Below are 17,706 nucleotides of genomic sequence, written 5' to 3'. Positions count from 1 at the left end.
ACCAAGACCCTGTACAACTGCAGTAGAACCTCCCTGCTCCTATACTTAAATCCTTTTGCTATGAAAGCTAACATACCATTCGCTTTCTTCACTGCCTGCTGCACCTGCATGCCTACTTTCAATGACTGGTGTACCATGACACCCAGGTCTCGCTGCATCTCCCCTTTTCCTAGTCGGCCACCATTTAGATAATAGTCTGCTTTCCTGTTTTTGCCACCAAAGTGGATAACCTCACATTTATCCACATTATACTACATCTGCCAAACATTTGCCCACTAACCCAGCCTATCCAAGTCACCTTGCAGTCTCCTAGCATCCTCCTCACAGCTAACACTGCCCCCCAGCTTAGTGTCATCCGCAAACTTGGAGATGTTGCCTTCAATTCCCTCATCCAGATCATTAATATATATTGTAAATAGCTGGGGTCCCAGCACTGAGCCTTGCGGTACCCCTGGAGTGTTGGGTCCCTCTCCCATTAATATGTTTGAGAATTATCTTTCAGAGTTGAGATGCCTACTTCAGAGTCTAGTTTGATACTGCACAAGACTGTACAGCTATACTTAACTTTTGCAGGCACTAACTCATACGTTCATATTCATCGATAGGAGGAATTAGGCCATTCGGTCCTTCAGGTCTACTCCGCCATTCAATCATGGCTGATCTATCATCCCCTCTCAATCCCATTCTCCTGCCTTCTCCCCATAACTCCCGACACCCGTACCAATCAAAAATCTATCTATATCTGCCTTAAAAATATCCATGGAAGGTTTCCACAGCCTTCTGAGCCAATGAATTCCACAGATTCACCACCCCCTGACTCAAGAGATTCCTATTCATCTCCTTCCTAAAGGAACGTCCTTTAATTCTATAGCTATGACCTCTGGTTCTAGACTCTTTCACTAGTGGAAATATCCTCTCCACATCCACTCTATCCAGGCCTTTCACTATTCGGTGAGTTTCAATGAGGTTGTTCATTGCTGCATTGCTGCTTTGGTGCCATGCAGTGGAGCAGGCTGCAGGTGGCGGAAGCTAAGACCTTGCCCAAGGCCCACCCTTACAACCTTCTGAGAGGTTGTGCTGTCAAAGGCCCCTTCACTGTTTCAATGCATCTCAGATGATCAGGTACATTTGGATAGAGTTTAGAGATCAAAACTAGAGGCGTATAAGACCATGAGAGGAATAGATCGGGTAGATGCACATAGTCTCTTGCCCAGAGTAGAGGAATTGAGGACCAGAGGGCATAAGCTAAAGGTGAAGGGGAAAAAATGGAATAGGAATCTGAGAGGTAACATTTCCACACAAAGGGAGGTGGGTGTATGGAACAAGCTGCCAGAGGAGGTTGTTAATGCAGGGACTATCCCAACATTTAAGAAACAGTTAGACAGGTACATGGATAGGACAGTTTTGGAGACATATGGACTAAATGTTGGCAGGTGGGATTAGTGTAGCTGGGCCATGTTGGCCGGTGTGGGCAAGTTGGGAGAAAGGACCTGTTTCCATGCTGTGTCACTCAATGACTATGAAAATAAGAGTAATACTGAATTTAAACACATTTAACTGATATAAATTAATTAAAAATCATAATAAAGATAAAAATCAAAAGCACCTCGTTAATGGTTAAAGGATAATGTAAATGGATAGGTTTGTGCTATTTATGCTGAGGTAGCAGATATGAAGGGCCTCTGGTCCCTTGGCTAATTATGTAATGCAATAATTCTGGACTCAAATATAGTTCTGTTCAGTTTAGTTTATTGTCACGTGTACCGAGGTACAGTGAAAAGCTTTTGTTGCGTGCTATCCAGTCAGCAGAAAGACAATACATGATTGCAACCGAGCCATTTACAGTGGATAGATACATGATCAGGGAATAACGTTTAGTGCAAGGTAAAGCCAGTAAAGTCCGATCAAGGATAGTCTGAGGGTTCCCGATGAGGTAGATAGTAGTTCAGGACCACACTCCGAATCTGAAAGCAGTGAGCATTACCACTTTGTACAGACAAGAGATCTATATGCTCCGGTTACGTTCAGCTGCAGCATTGGCTTCCTGAAATGACTCCCTATTTTTATGCTCTGATGGGAATAATAGTTTGGTTGCCGTTGGTTGAATGATAAGATTATTACCAGGGGGTGCGCACAAATGTTGGGTGAGGTGATGACAAATCAAACCAGTTTGGAGACTGCGTCACTCTATACTGGTGTATCTTTGCCAATGCGATCAGATTTCTGGGCCTCGCAAGCTCCCCACATGCTGTATCTTTTCTACTTCAACCTGGTGGCGCAGCGGTAGAGTTGCTGCCTTACAGCGCGAAAGACCCGGGTTCGATCCTGACTACGGGTGCTGTCTGTATGGAGTTTGTACCTTCTCCCCGTGATGTGCGTGGGTTTTCTCCGGGTGCTCTGGTTTTCCCCCCACACTCCAAAGACAGACGGGTTTGTGGATTAATTGGCTTGGTATAACTGTAAATTGTCCCCAGTGTGTGTAGGATAGTGTAAGTATGCGGGCATCGCTGGTCGGCGCGGACCCGGTGGGCCGACGGGGCCTGTTTCTGCGCTGTATCTCTAAACTAAACTAAAATAAACTAAACCAAACATTTACTACTCGCTTTTTACAGCTTTTATGTCAGAGAAAAGCGATATTATTAACGGCGCAGTGCTCACTTAAAATAAGCCGACACTGACATCTGATGTACTTTGATGGATTTTCTGGTTCATTTTGAGTGGCTCTGAAGCAATTATTTACTCAAGTACTCTGTAATAATAGCCCTCTAAATGGAACGGCTTTCATTAGCTTGTTCCTATAATGCTGGGCAGGATGCCTGAGGAGGTGGGAGGATCTTGGCTCACGATGAGGACTTGATTTCAGTCAGCTTGCAGTTGACTCAGTCTTTCCACTAGCGGCAGTTATTTTAGGGAAATCCATGTCTGCCCCCCCCCCCCCATTCCCAAACCCCCCCCCCCCCCCCCTCTCCACTACAAATTGTTCATTATTCTACAGAACAAAACCCTCCTAATACTTAGACGCTATTTCATTAAATGAGCAAGTGCAAGAAACTTGAGTTGAGTTGAGTTTGGCTACAGTTTAGTTTATTGTCACACCGAGGTACAGTGAAAAGCTTTTGTTGCGTACTAACCGGTCAGCGGAAAGACAATACATGATTACAATCACTACCGAATAGTGAAAGGCTTGGATAGAGTGGATGTGGAGAGGATGTTTCCGCTAGTGGGAGAGTCTAGGACCAGACCGCATAGCCTCAGAATAAAAGGACGTATGTTTAGAAAGGAGATGAGGAGGAATTTCTTGAGTGGGAATCTGTGGAAGTCACGGCCACAGACAGCTGTGGAGGCCAAGTCATTAGGTATTTTTAAGGCAAAGACTGGCAGATTCTTGATTAGTACGGGCATCAAGGGTTATGGGGAGAATGCAGGAAATGGGGTTGAGAGGGAAAGATAGATCAGCCATGATTGAACGGCGGGCCGAATGGCCTAATTCTGCTCCTATGACATAAACTTATGAACACACGAGCCATCCACGGTGTACAGATACGTGATACCTGAACCTGGGCATTGACACGAATTGTTCACTAAACCACGTAAATAACAGGGATAACCCAATTATGCCTCCACGACCAGCTCAACCTATGGGGCAAACCAGCCTCAGGTCCCTACCTAGCAAGGAGGGCGGTCACGGTGGTGCAGCGGTAGAGTTGCTGCCGTACAGCGCTTGCAGCACCGGAGACGCGGTTCGATCCCAACTACGGGTGCTGTCTGTACGGAGTTTGTACGTTCTCCCCGTGACCTGCGTGGGTTTTCTCCGAGATCTTCGGTTTTCTCCAACACTCCAAAAAAATTGGTTAGTAGGTTAATTGGCTTGGTGTAAGTGTAAATCATCCCGAGTGTGTGTAGGATAGTGTTAGTGTGCGGGGATCGCTGGTCGGTGCGGAGTCGGTGGGCCAAAGGGCCTGTTTCCGTGCGCTATCTCGAAACTTAACTAAGTAATTGAAAGTTGGTACGTTTTGCGTGGAGAAGGGGGTCCACTGCAGTCGAGGAGTTGAGGCGGCAGCAGAGGTAACTGGGGACAAGAGAAAAGCAGGTGAATAAGGTCCAATACCCAAATGCACCATGAGGAGCAAATGCATTGGTGGACCTTGGAGATTTGAGCAAAGCAGGTAAATATCGAATATGCGGGAAGGTACTGCAGATGCTGGTTTAAACCGAGGATAGGCACAAAAAGCTGGTGTAACTCAGCGGGTCAGGCAGCATGTCTGGAGAAAAGGAATAGGTGACGTTTCGAGTTGAGTCTGAAGAAGGGTCTGGACCAGAAACATCACCTATTCCTTTTCTCCAGAGATGTTGCCTGACCACTGAGTTACTCCAGCTTTTTGTGCCTATCTTCGGTAAAGAGTGACGCCTCGGATTACTGCGGAGAGCAGAGGGAGTGGTGGGGATGGCGACTTGGTGATCAGTTGATGAGTATTAAGTCTTGCCTATCGAAATTAGGGCACTTGATAAACCTAAAGGATGGACATATTAAGTGTTTGTCACGTTATTAAAGATCAGATTAATAAAATTTATGATTAGTTAATGAATTAAAATAAAAATCAACAATTTGATAAACATTTTGGAGATAAGATGGGGATGAGATAGAGTTTTCATTTTTAATTAATAAAGTCTAGGATCCTGTGAGTTTTTCTTTTACTCCCTCCTCAACCTGTCATGGAGTCATAGAGTGATACAGTGTGGAAACAGGCCCTTCGGCCCAACTCGCCTGCACCAGCCAACAATGTCCCAGCTACACTAGTCCCACCTGCCCGTGTTTGGTCCATATCCCTCCAAACCTGTCCTATCCATGTACCTATCTAATTGTTTCTTAAATGTTGGAATAGTCCCAGCCTCAACTATTTGTTCCATACACCCACCACCCTATGTGTGAAAAAGTTACCCCTCAGATTCCTATTAAATTTTTTCTCCTTCATCCTGAACCTATGTCCTCTGGTCCTCAATTCCCCTACTCTGGGCAAGAAATTCTGTGCATCTACCCGATCTATTCCTCTTATGATTTTATACACCTATATAAGATCTCCCCTCATCCTCCTGCGCTCCAAGGAATAGAGTCCCAGCCTACTCAACCTCTCCCTATAGCTCACACCATCTAGTCCTGGCAACATCCTCATAAATCTTCTCTGAACCCTTTCCAGCCTAACAACATCTTTCAGATTCAGATTCAAACTTTATTGTCATTGTGCAGTGTACAAGTACAGAGACAACGAAATGCAGTTAGCATCTCACCCAGAAGTGTGAACACAGTATAATGGAACAGTAATATATATATATATGTATATTATTTTCGGTGGGGGGGGGAGATCAGTCACTGGGGGAAGGAGTGTCAGTGGGGGGTGTTGAGGTATTGTGGGTCCAAGAGAGATCATCAGAGATGTTGACCCCCAGGAACCTGAAGCTGGAAACACGTTCCACCTCCGTCCCGTTAATGTGGATGGGGGTGCGCGTGCCGCCCCTAGACCTTCTGTAGTCCACAATGAGCTCCTTGGTCTTCTTGGAGTTAAGGGCCAGGTTGTTGTCAGCGCACCATGCTGCTAGGAGCTGGACCTCCTCCCTATAGGCCGACTCATCATTGTCGCTGATGAGGCCAATCACCGTTGTATCATCTGCATACTTGATGATGGTGTTAGTCCCATGTACAGGTGTGCAGTCGTAGGTGAAGAGGGAGTAGAGGAGGGGGCTCAGCACACAGCCCTGTGGAACGCCAGTGTTCAGGGTGAGGGTTGAAGAGGTGTGGTTGTCTAACCTAACAGACTGGGGTCTGTTGGTTAGAAAGTCCAGTATCCAGTTGCAGAGGGAGGGGTCGATGCCCAGGTCGATGAGTTTGGTGATCAGTTTGGAGGGGATAATGGTGTTAAATGCTGAGCTAAAGTCGATGAACAGCATTCTCATGTAGGTGTCTCTGTTGTCGAGGTGGGAGAGGGCGGAGTGAAGTGCCGTGGAGATGGCATCCTCCGTACTCCTGTTCTTGCGGTAGGCAAACTGATGGGGTTCCAATGTGGGGGGTAGGCAGGCTTTGAGGTGTGCCAGGACCAGCCTCTCGAAGCACTTGGTGATGATGGGAGTAAGTGCAACTGGGCGGAAGTCGTTGAGGCTTGCTGCAGTGGAGTGTTTTGGCACCGGCACGATGGAGGTGGTTTTAAGGGGACAACTGCTTGGGCAAGTGACAGGTTGAAGATGTCAGTCCAGATGTCTGTCAGCTGCGTAGCACAGGCCCTGAGGACGCGCCCGGGGATGCCGTCAGGGCCAGCAGCCTTTCGTGCGTTAATCCTGCTATTTCCTATAACATGGTGCGGCGTCACCAACGTCTTATACAACTGCAACTACAACTATAGCCTGCCGGCGTTTGGTCCATATCCCTCCAAACTTGTCCTATCCATGTAAATGGAGAGAGGTGAAAAATATACTTGATAGAGCCATAGAGGACAGCTCATTCCTGATACATCCATATCCTGTGCCAAATGGGAACTGTACGTTTGTCTGGGAGAAGATATGCAGGAGATGGCAGCAGCTAAATGCGCTCAAACTCTGGGATTTGCTGCAGTGCCTCTGTAATGGTGGATGTTGCATAAGTAGCATGATCAAGAGGAGCTTGAATACAGCTTGGAATAATGTGCAGGAAATGAATGCAGCCAAACACATGAGAGGAAGTAGCCAGCGGTACCAGAAGGTCCTGAATGTGTCTTACTCTTCACCTGGTTTTCAGTTCTGAATACAAACAAGGACCACAATTATATTTTGAGTTATACTGCTAGAGTCTTGTGCAAAACACAATGATGATTTAGACTCCAATCAGTGAGGATAGGGGACAAATCATCCTCCATGATAATGCTCAGCACTGCTGCTCCCCAAGGCTGCGTTCTCCACCCCCTTCATTACTCCTTGTTCACCCACCACAATGCAGCCATGTACAACTCTGATTCCATTTTGAAATTCGCAGACGACACCTCCATTGTGGGCCGGATGCAGGAGATAGAGTACAGGAAGGTGATCGAGCTCCATCTAAGATCGCAAGAAATTGCAGAGAATTGTGGACGCTGCCCAGACCATCACACAAACCAACCTCGCTTCCATTGACTCCATTTATACCTCACGCTGCCTCGGCAAGGCCAGCAGCATAATCAAGGATGAGTCACACCCTGGCCACTCCCTCTTCTCCCCTCTCCCACCAGGCAAACGGTATAGTAGTGTAAAAACACACACCTCCAGATTCAGGGGCAGTTTCTTCCCAGCTGTTATCAGGCAACTGAATCATCCTACCACAACCAGAGAGCAGCTGAACTACTATCGACCTCTTTGGTGATCCTCGGACTATCCTTGATCAGGCTTTGCTGGCTTTACCTTGCACTAGGTATTATTCCCCTATCATATATATGTATACACTGTAAATGGCTCAATTTGAATCATGTATTGTCTTTCTACTGACTGGATAGCACGCAACTAAAGCTTTTCACTGTACCTCGGTGCATGTAATAATAGTAATACACAAAACTAAATTGAGCTATACTGTACAGGGATGGACAGGGAAAGTATAGAAGGGACAGGGAAGGTATCAGGAATGCAAATACCAAAATGAAATTCAATAACATAACTATTTTTTTGTGGTCAGAGAGAAGATTCCAAGATTTTGTGTTACCTGCCTCCCTGGTATCAGGGTGAAGGATAACACTTGGGGAACTGCAATCATTTAAGGATGCAAGGGATGGAGCAGTGTAGGAATGAACTGCAGATGCTGGTTTACACTGAAGATAGACAGAAAAAGCTGGAGTAACACAGCGGGACAGGCAGCATCTCCGGATAGAAGGTTTCGGTGACTGAAGAAGGGTCTCAACCCAAAACGTCACCCGTTCCTTCTCCCCAGAGATGCTGCCTGTCCCGCTGAGTTACTCCAGCATTCTGTGTCTATCAGGAGATGGAGAAGGTGTTCCAATGAAAGAGGAGGTCCTAACAGATTCTAAGGAAATAATCTCTTGATAGCATCTGGACAGGCCTACATTTGTCAGGGAAAGTTTAAAACAGGCTGCTAGGGACATGAAAATCTCATGCTTTATAATGAAGAAAAGGGGCCTATAGGACATGGAAGCTGAGAGGGAAACCATTTCAAGATGGACAACAATGAAAATGGCATGACATTGGCATATACTTTATAGTACAAATTCAAGCGAGTATAATATAGAAACCCCACCCACTCCCCTGACAGCAAAGCAAATATAGAGAGCAAACGAAACGCATGTCACCTGTACAAAAACTAACAGGGATCTTCTTCTTAGGCCTCCTTCGGTCATGGCTGACCATGGGTGTCTCCAGTGTGCTATTCCCTATATGGAGGACGCCAGTGCGTGACTTTGTTTAACGTGGGGAGACTGGTGCACAGACAGCCCTTGACAGATCTGGGTCAGGATCCAGTGGCATGGAGTCCAAGACGACCGGAGACCCTTTTCTGCTGCAGCCTTCATCCGCCTTCCCAGCCGTTGTGACGCTCCACTAAGGTCAGCCATTGTCCTCCGCCTGTTCCACCGTTGAGGTCTTGGTTGGATTGCTCTTTGTCAGAGACCTCCCCCCTCGACCTTACCACCATGGGTGGCCCAACCAGGAGCATAGCTCCAGACGGCATCGCTCTCAGGATCTCAGGTCCACACAAGCTTCTCCACCACCTCTCTGTCCAAATTCCTAAACAATCTCTATCCTGCAATATCTTCCCGGTTGCTAAACTCTCCACCCCATTCCCACACCAACTTTTCTGTCCTGGGCCTTCACCTGCCAAATGTGAACAGCACCTCATATTTCGCTTGGGCAGCTTACACCCCAGCGGTATGAATATTGACTTCTCTAACTCCAAGTAAACGTTACTGGGAGTGGCGGCGCCTAACGGCAGCGGCTCGACTACAGTCGTCTGTCTTTTTTTATTTTTGTCTTGTTAAATGTATGTCTTTGAGTTAGTTTTTATTATTTTTTTTAGCTGTGTATATGTGGGGGGTGGTGGGGGGGCTGTGGGGGAAACCGTTTTAAATCTCTTCCCTGTGCGGGGACCCGACTATTCCCTGTCGGGTCTCGGATGTCGTTGGGCCTAACATCGTGGAGCCGGCGGCGACCTCCGGCCGGGACTAACCTGAGGGCTCCAGTTACAGAGCCTGCGGACTTGCCATCGCGGAGCTGGCCAACTTCAGAGCGGGAAGAGCTGTGGTGGCGCGCGGCTGCGACCCGACTTTGGAGTTCGGAGGCACCGGCCGCAGACCCGGTGGACGGGAACATCGGGAGCTCGCAGGTCCCTGGTGGGAGACCGCTTTTCCGAGCTCCGCAACGGCGACTTCTCCCGCTGGAACCGCGGGTTTAAAGGACATGGAGCCGGGGCCTAACATCGCCCGGCGTGGCTTAAACGGCCTCAGGACTTACCATCGCCCGCCGGGGGCTTTAACATCGGAGCCCCAGTTCGCCTCGACACTGCAGTTGGACTGCTGGACCGCGGGAGAAGGAACAAAGGGAAGAGATAAAGACTTTGCCTTCCATCACAGTGAGGAGATGTTGGAGACTCACTGTGATGGATGTTTATGTAAACTGTGTTAAGTGCGGGTCTTGGGTTTTTTTGTAATGTAAAAAACTGTAGAAATGATATTTCGTTCAAACCTAGGTTTGAATGACAATAAATAGCATTCTATTCTATCCCCTCTCTCCCATCCCTCCCCCACCCAAATTGTTGTCAGAATACAAACTGCAAGATCTTAAAAATCCTGCTATGATTTGGCAGCTTCAAATTCGTCTTGTTGAGTCTCATTGCCTGAAAATTGTTTTTATCTAGCCCACAGCTACAAATTGCCTGTTTTCTTTATCATATTAAAGGGCCTGTCCCACTTTCACAACCTAATACACAACCTTTTTTACGTGAACTTTTTTCATCATGTTGAAAAAACGCCCCGACCTACCTACGACTAGCCACGAGTACCTACGACTAGCATTGCGGCCTGCTACGACCTACCTACGACCTCCTATGACCTCGTGATGACCATGCTGTGAGTATGAGTCAAGGGCAAACTCGGCAGAGGTCGTGAATTAGGTCGTGAAAGTGGGACAGGCCCTTTACTTTTTACTCATTGTTTTCATTCATTTGTGTAGGAAAGAACTGCAGATGCCGGTTTAAATCGAAGGTGGACACAAAATGCTGGAGTAACTCAGTGGGACGGGCAGCATCTCTGGAGAGAAGAAATGGGTGACGTTTTGGGTCTAGACCCTTCTTCAGACTGAGTTACTCCAGCATTTTGTGTCTACCCTCTTTCATTCATTTGTTCTATATCTCTACATAACTGTCTATATCTCTTGTTTCCCTTTCCCCTGAATCTCATTCCATCGGATGGCGCCACCGCAGTGGCGGCCTCGCCAGCAGCTTGTCAGCCCTTTCACCATTTTTGTTATTTTTAGTGCGTGTAAATGTATGTTTTAAGTTTGTCAGTATGTTTTATGTGGTGGGTGGTGGGGGGGGGAATAGGGGGAAACCGTTTTTCAGTCACTTACCTGGATGGAGATGCGCCTTTTCTTCGTGTCGTATCTACGCCCCCCCTCGTGGCTACCAGCTGGATTGGCACGGCCTTTCCGACCGGAGACCGGCCCAGAGCTTCAGCAGCAGGCGCAGCGTGGAATTACCATCGCGGAGCCTGGGATCCAGTCGAGGATTGGCAGTATTGGAGCTCCGTCCAGCTGGGCCTGCTGACTCCGTGGAGCTGTGGTCAGCGGAGCTTCTAACTATGGGCGCGGCCCTGACTTTAACACCGTGGAGCTGTGGTCTGTGGAGCTTCTAGCCGCGGGCGCGGCGTTGACTTTAACATCGCGGAGCTTGGGATCTTTTGCTGAGGATCGCCAGTGTTGGAGCTCCGTTCTGCTCGGCCTGTGGACTTCGTAAGCCGTGGTCTCCGGTAAGAAACTTCAAGCCGCAGAGTGTGCTCTGTGACACTGGAGTTTCGATCATCCCAGCGAGAGGGCCTGTACATCAGGCAGTCCGCAGCGGCGACTGCGGAGGGTTCAAAGGCCCCGACCACGGGTGAACAAAGGAGGAAGATGACTGAACTTTATTGCCTTCCATCACAGTGAGGAATGTGGATTCGGCTGTGGTGGCTGTTTATGTTAAATTCAATTGTGTATTGTGTTCTTTTTATTCGTATTGCTGTATGGGAACTCAAATTTCACTGTACCAATTGGTGCATGTGACAATAAATGCGAACTTGAACTTGAAGTGGGTTGGAAGCAGTTAATTCGTGTCAAAAATGCTGAAACCATTCAAAGAGGAGGTAAATACTAAAACAAATAAATTCCCACAAATAAAAATGAATGGACCACCAATTTTAGTCCCCTGAATGGTAGGAGCATACAGAGAGGGAGAGGTACTAAGAAGAACAATATTGCAGGAAGTCAAGCAATAACTGGATTTAAATTTTTTTTTTAAAAGCCATGACAAAAATGAAAGAAAAAAAATCACAGATAATGGACAGCACGGTGGCTTAGCGGTAGAGTTGCTGCCTTACAGCGGCAGAGACCCGGATTCGATTCTGACTACGGGTGCTGTCTGTACGGAGTTTGTACGTTCTCCCCGTGACCTGCGTGGGTTTTCTCTGAGATCTTCAGCTTCCTCCCACACTCCAAAGGTGTACAGGTTTGTAGGTTAATTGGGTTGATATAAATGTTAAATTGTCCCCAGTGTGTGTAGGATAGTGTAAGAGAACTGAAATACATTACATAAAGAGAAAGCAAATGCAATGCTAGCATTTATTTCAAGAGGGCTTGTATACAAAAACAGGGATGTAATGCTGAGACGCTTTAAGGCGCTGGTCGGGCCGCATTTGGAATATTGTGAGCAATTTTGGGCAGCATACAGTATCTGAGGAAGGATGTGCTGGTTCTGGAAAGGGTCCAGAGGAGGTTTACACGAATGAGTGGGTTAACATATGATGAGCGTTTGTCGGCACTGGGCCTCTGCTCGCTGGAGTTTAGAAGAATGAGGAGGGGACCTCATTGTAACGTACAGAATAGTAAAATAGATAGAGTTCATATGGAGCAGATGTTTTCAATAATGGGAGAGTCTAAGTCTAGAGGTCATAGCCTCAGAATTAAAGGATGTTCTTTTTGGAAGGAGATGAGGAGGAATTTCTTTAATCAGATGGTATTGAATCTGTGGAATTCTTTGCCACAAAAGGCCGTGGAGGCTGAAGGGCCTGTGCCACTTGGCTGTCATTTGCGCGCCATTTACGCAGCCTGCTAGCATGTGGGTAGCGTGTGGGTAGCGTGTGGGTGGCGTGTGGGTAGCACGGGGACGGGCGCATGGAGTGGTGTGGAGAAGTGTGGAGTGGCGTGGAGGAGTGTGGACTTCGTCCTGAACTAAATCTTCACGCGCCACCAGCCTGTCGCGTAACTGACGGCCAAAGTGGGACAGGCCCAAGACCCTGGCGCCACGCAACGCCTCACCCCCAACAGCAGCAGAAGCAGGCAAACGATTGTCAAACTTGGCCTGGGGCTCATGGCCGTTGCGGATCCTGATCCGCCCGCACTCCTACTCCCAGAGCGGGGCCAAGACGATTGCAGATGGACACAAAATGCTGGAGTAATTCACGGACTGACACGCGACCGTCGCGCGTCAGTCACTATCGGCCTGTTGCGTAAATGATGGCCCAAGTGGGACAGGCCCTTAAGTCAGTGGATAGATAGATTCTTGATTAGTACGGGTGTCAAAGGTGATGGGGAGAAGGCAGGAAAGTGGGGTTAGGAGGGAGAGATAGATCAGCCATGATTGAATGGTGGACTAGACCTGATGCGCCGAATGGCCTAATTCTACACCTATCACTTATGCCCTTATGATCATATGATCTTATATGAACAAGGGATAATTCCTTGTTTGTTGCCGGCTCATCATTTAATCTGGCATTGAGTCCATTTTGAGTGGGTTTACCTCAGTTATCTCAATTGTGTTTGTGTTGAGGGCAGAATGTGACAAAGTGGGCCATTGTTTGATGTGGTTGGTATTGGTTTAGTGTTTAGTTTTAGTTTAGAGACACAGTGTGGAAAATAGGCCCTTCGGCCCACCGGGTCCGCGCCAACCAGCGATCCCCGCACATTAAAACTATCCTACACCCACTGGGAACAATTTTTACATTTATACCAAGCCAATTAACCTACAAACCTGTACGTCTTTGGAGTGTGGGAGGATACCGAAGATCTCGGAGAAAACCCATGCAAATCACGGGGAGAACGTACAAACTCCGTACAGACAGCACCCCTGCAGTCGGGATCGAACCCGGGTCTCCGGCGCTGCATTCGCTGTGAGGCAGCAACTCTACTGCTGCGCCACCATGATCGCCCTGTCACTTGTCACTTTTAATACTGCCACTTGTAGAAAGATACCGGTGAAAAGGCTTGTTTATGTCAAATCATACTAGGCAGGATTACAATCATGCCGGACAAATAATGCAAAGAAAAGCACCAGAGTGCAAAATATAGTGAGAGAAACCGTCCAAGGTCTGCAATGAGATAGGGTTTAGTCTCAATCTTCCAAACTATGAGTGTAGTTCAGTAATCGGATAATAACAGAGAAGCTGTTCCTGAAATGGGTGGTACGTGCTTTCAAGCTTTAGTATCATCTGCCCGGCGGGAGAGGAGAGAAGAGGGAATGACTGGGGTGAAGAAGGTCCTTGATTATGTTTGCTGCTTGTGTGTGACATTGAGAAATGTAGATGGAATTGTCGGTGGGGAGGCTGGCCCCTGTAATGGGACTGGGCTGCATCCACAACTCTCTGCAATTTTCGTCTGCCTTGGACAGAGTTGTTTCCAAACAAAGCTGTGATCCATCCTAGTATGCTTTCCATAGTGCATCTATGGAAGTTTGTTAAGGGCCTGTCCCATTTGGGCGACCTAATCCACGAGTTCTGGCGAGTTTGCCCTCGACCTATGGTCGACACAAGGCCGTAGAAGGTCTACGTAACTCTCCTTCATGCTCGAGAGTGGTCTCCACGTACTCGAGGCCCCAGCTAGGTCGCGGTGTTTTTTTCAATATGTTAAAAAATGCCCGCAAGTAAAAAAAAGGTCGCCATGGAAAAAACATCCATTTTTTTACTCGTAGGTTTAGTCGTAGTAGGTCGTAGTAGGTCGGCATGTTAGTCGTAGGTAATCGAGGGTAGTCGAAGGTAGTCGCAGATAGTCTTCATCATAGTCGAAGAGAGGTCGAATGGAGGTCGAAGGCGGTCGAAGGAGGTCATCTTCACTTTCCACTATTCGGTGTCCAATTTTCCCGAAGTTAGTCATAGCTAGTCGAAGCTGGTCTTCAACATAGTCGGAGGAGGTCTTCAACATGTCATTTTTTCAAACTTTTCTAAACTCGCCAATTAGTTCGCCCAAATGGGACAGCCCCTTAAGAGTTAGTGGAAACATACCAAACTTACTTAGTCTTCAGATGAAGTAGAAATGTTTTTTTTTAATGATCAGTTCAGTTTAGTTTATTGTCATGTACAGTGAAAAGCTTTTGTTGTGCACTAAGATTTCAACATTGTTGAATTCTTGGCTATAGCATCAATGTGATTGATTCAAGACCGTGATACTTACGCCTAGGAATTGGACATCCCGACCATCTTGACTTTGGCACCATTGATGCTGATTGGGCCTTGCACCATAATAACCATCTCCTTCATCTTGCTGGTTGTTGAGGGGGCGGCTGTTGTCTTGACAACACATTGCTAAGTTCTCTATTTTGTCCCTGCACTGGGCTTGTATTCACAGGAATTTAGAAGGATGAGGGGAGATCTTATAGAAACATATAAAATTCTTAAGGGATTGGACAGGCTAGATGCAGGAAATATGTTCCCCATTTTGGGGTAGTCCAGAACCAGGGGGTCACAGTTTAAGAAGGGGTAGGCCATTTAGGACTGAGATGAGGAAACACCTTTTCACCCAGAGAGTTGTGAATCTGTGGAATTCTCTGCCACAGAAGGCAATGGTGTCCAATTCACTGGATGTTTTCAAGAGAGAGTTAGATTTAGCTCTTAGGGTTAACTGAATCAAGGAATCTGGGGAGAAGGCAGGAACGGGGTACTGATTTAGGATGATCAGTCATGAACATATTGAATGGCGCTGCTGGCTCGAAGGGCCAGTTGACCTACTCCTGCACCCATTTTCTATGTGTAAGAAAGAACTGCAGATGCTGGATAAAACCGAAGGTATGATGCTGGAGTCTGAAGAAGGGTCTCGACCCGAAACGTCACCCATTCCTTCTCTCCATAGATGCTGCCTCACCCGCTGAGTTACTCCAGCATTTTGTGTCTACCTCCCATATTCTATGTTTCTGTTTGTCATTGTATTATCTGAATGGTGGCCGATTAGGAAAAGGGGAGATGCAACGAGATCTGGGTGTCATGGTACACCAGTCATTGAAAGTAGGAATGCAGGTGCAGCAGGCAGTGAAGAAAGCAAATGGTATGTTAGCATTCATAGCAAAAGGATTTGAGTATAAGAGCAGGGAGGTTCTACTGCAGTTGTACAGGGTCTTGGTGAGACCACACCTGGAGTATTGCGTACAGTTTTGGTCTCCTAATCTGAGGAAAGACATTCTTGCCATAGAGGGAGTACAGAGAAGGTTCACCAGACTGATTCCTGGGATGGCAGGACTTTCATATCAGAAAGACTGGATAGACTCGGCTTGTACTCGCTAGAATTTAGAAGATTGAGGGGGGATCTTATAGAAACTTACAAAATTCTTAAGGGGTTGGACAGGCTAGATGCAGGAAGATTATTCCCGATGTTGGGGAAGTCCAAAACAAGGGGTCACAGTTTAAGGATAAGAGGGAAGTCTTTTAGGACCGAGATGAGAAAATCATTTTTTACACAGAGAGTGGTGAATCTGTGGAATTCTCTGCCACAGAAGGTAGTTGAGGCCAGTTCATTGGCTATATTTAAGGGGGAGTTAGATGTGGCCCTTGTGGCTAAAGGGATCAGGGGGTATGGAGAGAAGGCAGGGAGGGTATACTGAGTTGGATGATCAGCCAGATGGCACAATGGGCTAAGTGTTCGGCTGGCAACCGGAAGGTAGCCGGTTCGAATCCCGCTTGGAGTGCATACTGTCGTTGTGTCCTTGGGCAAGACACTTCACCCACCTTTGCCTGTGTGTGAATGTGTGTGAGTGATTGGTGGTGGTCGGAGGGGCCGTAGGCGCAGATTGGCAGCCACGCTTCCGTCAGTCTGCCCCAGGGCAGCTGTGGCTACAGAAGTAGCTTACCACTACCGAGTGTGACTGAGGAGTGAATGAATAATGCGATGTAAAGCACCTTGAGTATTAGAAAGGCGCTATATAAATCCCATCCATTATTATTATTATCATATCGAATGGCGGTGCAGGCTCGAAGGGCCGAATGGCCTACTTCTGCATCTATTTTCTATGTCTCTATGTTTCCATTGTTCGAGATCAGCACCACACTCACATGCACAGAAGATGTCATTCATTGTCACATTGACAATTATGCTAGTTAAGGGGCTGTCCCACTCGGGCGACCTAATTGGCGAGTTTAGAAGAGTTTAAAAAAATGAAATGTTGAAGACCTCCTTCGAACTCCTTCGACAATGTTGAAGATCAGCTTCGACTAGCTACGACTCACTTCGGAAAAATTGGACACCGAATAATGGAGAGTGAAGACGACCTCCTTCGATCTCCTTCGACCTCCCTTCGACCTCCCTTCAACTATGATGAAGACTATCTACGACTACCTTCGACTACCTTCGACTACCCTCGATTACCTACGACTAACATGCCGACCTACTACGACCTACTACGACTAAACCTACGAGTAAAAAAAGTATTGATTTTTTTCCATGGCGACCATTACTCACGGGCATATGTTAAAAAATGCCCGTGAGTAAAAAAAAGTCGTCATGCAAAAAATCGATACTTTTTTTACTCGTAGGTTTAGTCGTAGTAGGTCGGCATGTTAGTCGTAGGTAATCGAGGGTAGTCGAAGGTAGTCGAAGGTAATCGTAGTTAGTCTTCATCATAGTCGAAGGGAGGTCGAAGGAGGTCTTCAACATGTCATTTTTAAAAACCCTTCTAAACTCGCCAATTAGGTCGCCCAAGTGGGACAGCCCCTTTAGAAGCATCCACGTCCTTCAAAGCAGATGGAAATCAGGGAGGCTTGTCACGTCCAAAAATAATTCCTTGTTTTGCACGTTATTTTCATCCCAGGCTTTATTCCATTCATTGCCGAACTTGATGAGGTGTTAATTAATACTTCATGACTGTCTCCAGAGACATTACAATTAAGGAGGAGATGTGGGCAATATTGGATGAGATAAACATGGTGAGAAAGGAAACATGATGAAGCTTAAAATATTTAGAAGTAGATAAATTGCCAGACATGGATGGAATTAACAAAAACAAATGGAGGAAATAGAAGAGGCTCTGACCATCATCTTCCAGTTCTATCAGGCTGCAGGCAGAAGAGTAGAAAACTGCTAACATGGCAGTCTTGCTTAAAATAAAATTATATTATAGGTACATAAAAAGACACAAAGAGTTGGAGCAACTTAACGGGCCAGGCAGCGTCTCTGGAGAACATATGTGGGAAGGAACTGCAGATGCCACTTTAAACCGAAGATAGACACAAAAAGCCGGAGTAACTCAGCGGGCCAGACAGC

The sequence above is a fragment of the Amblyraja radiata genome, chromosome 8 (genome assembly GCF_010909765.2).
Source record: "Amblyraja radiata isolate CabotCenter1 chromosome 8, sAmbRad1.1.pri, whole genome shotgun sequence".
Classification (NCBI taxonomy): Eukaryota; Metazoa; Chordata; class Chondrichthyes; order Rajiformes; family Rajidae; genus Amblyraja; species Amblyraja radiata.
Note: the sequence above shows the minus strand (reverse complement) of the source record.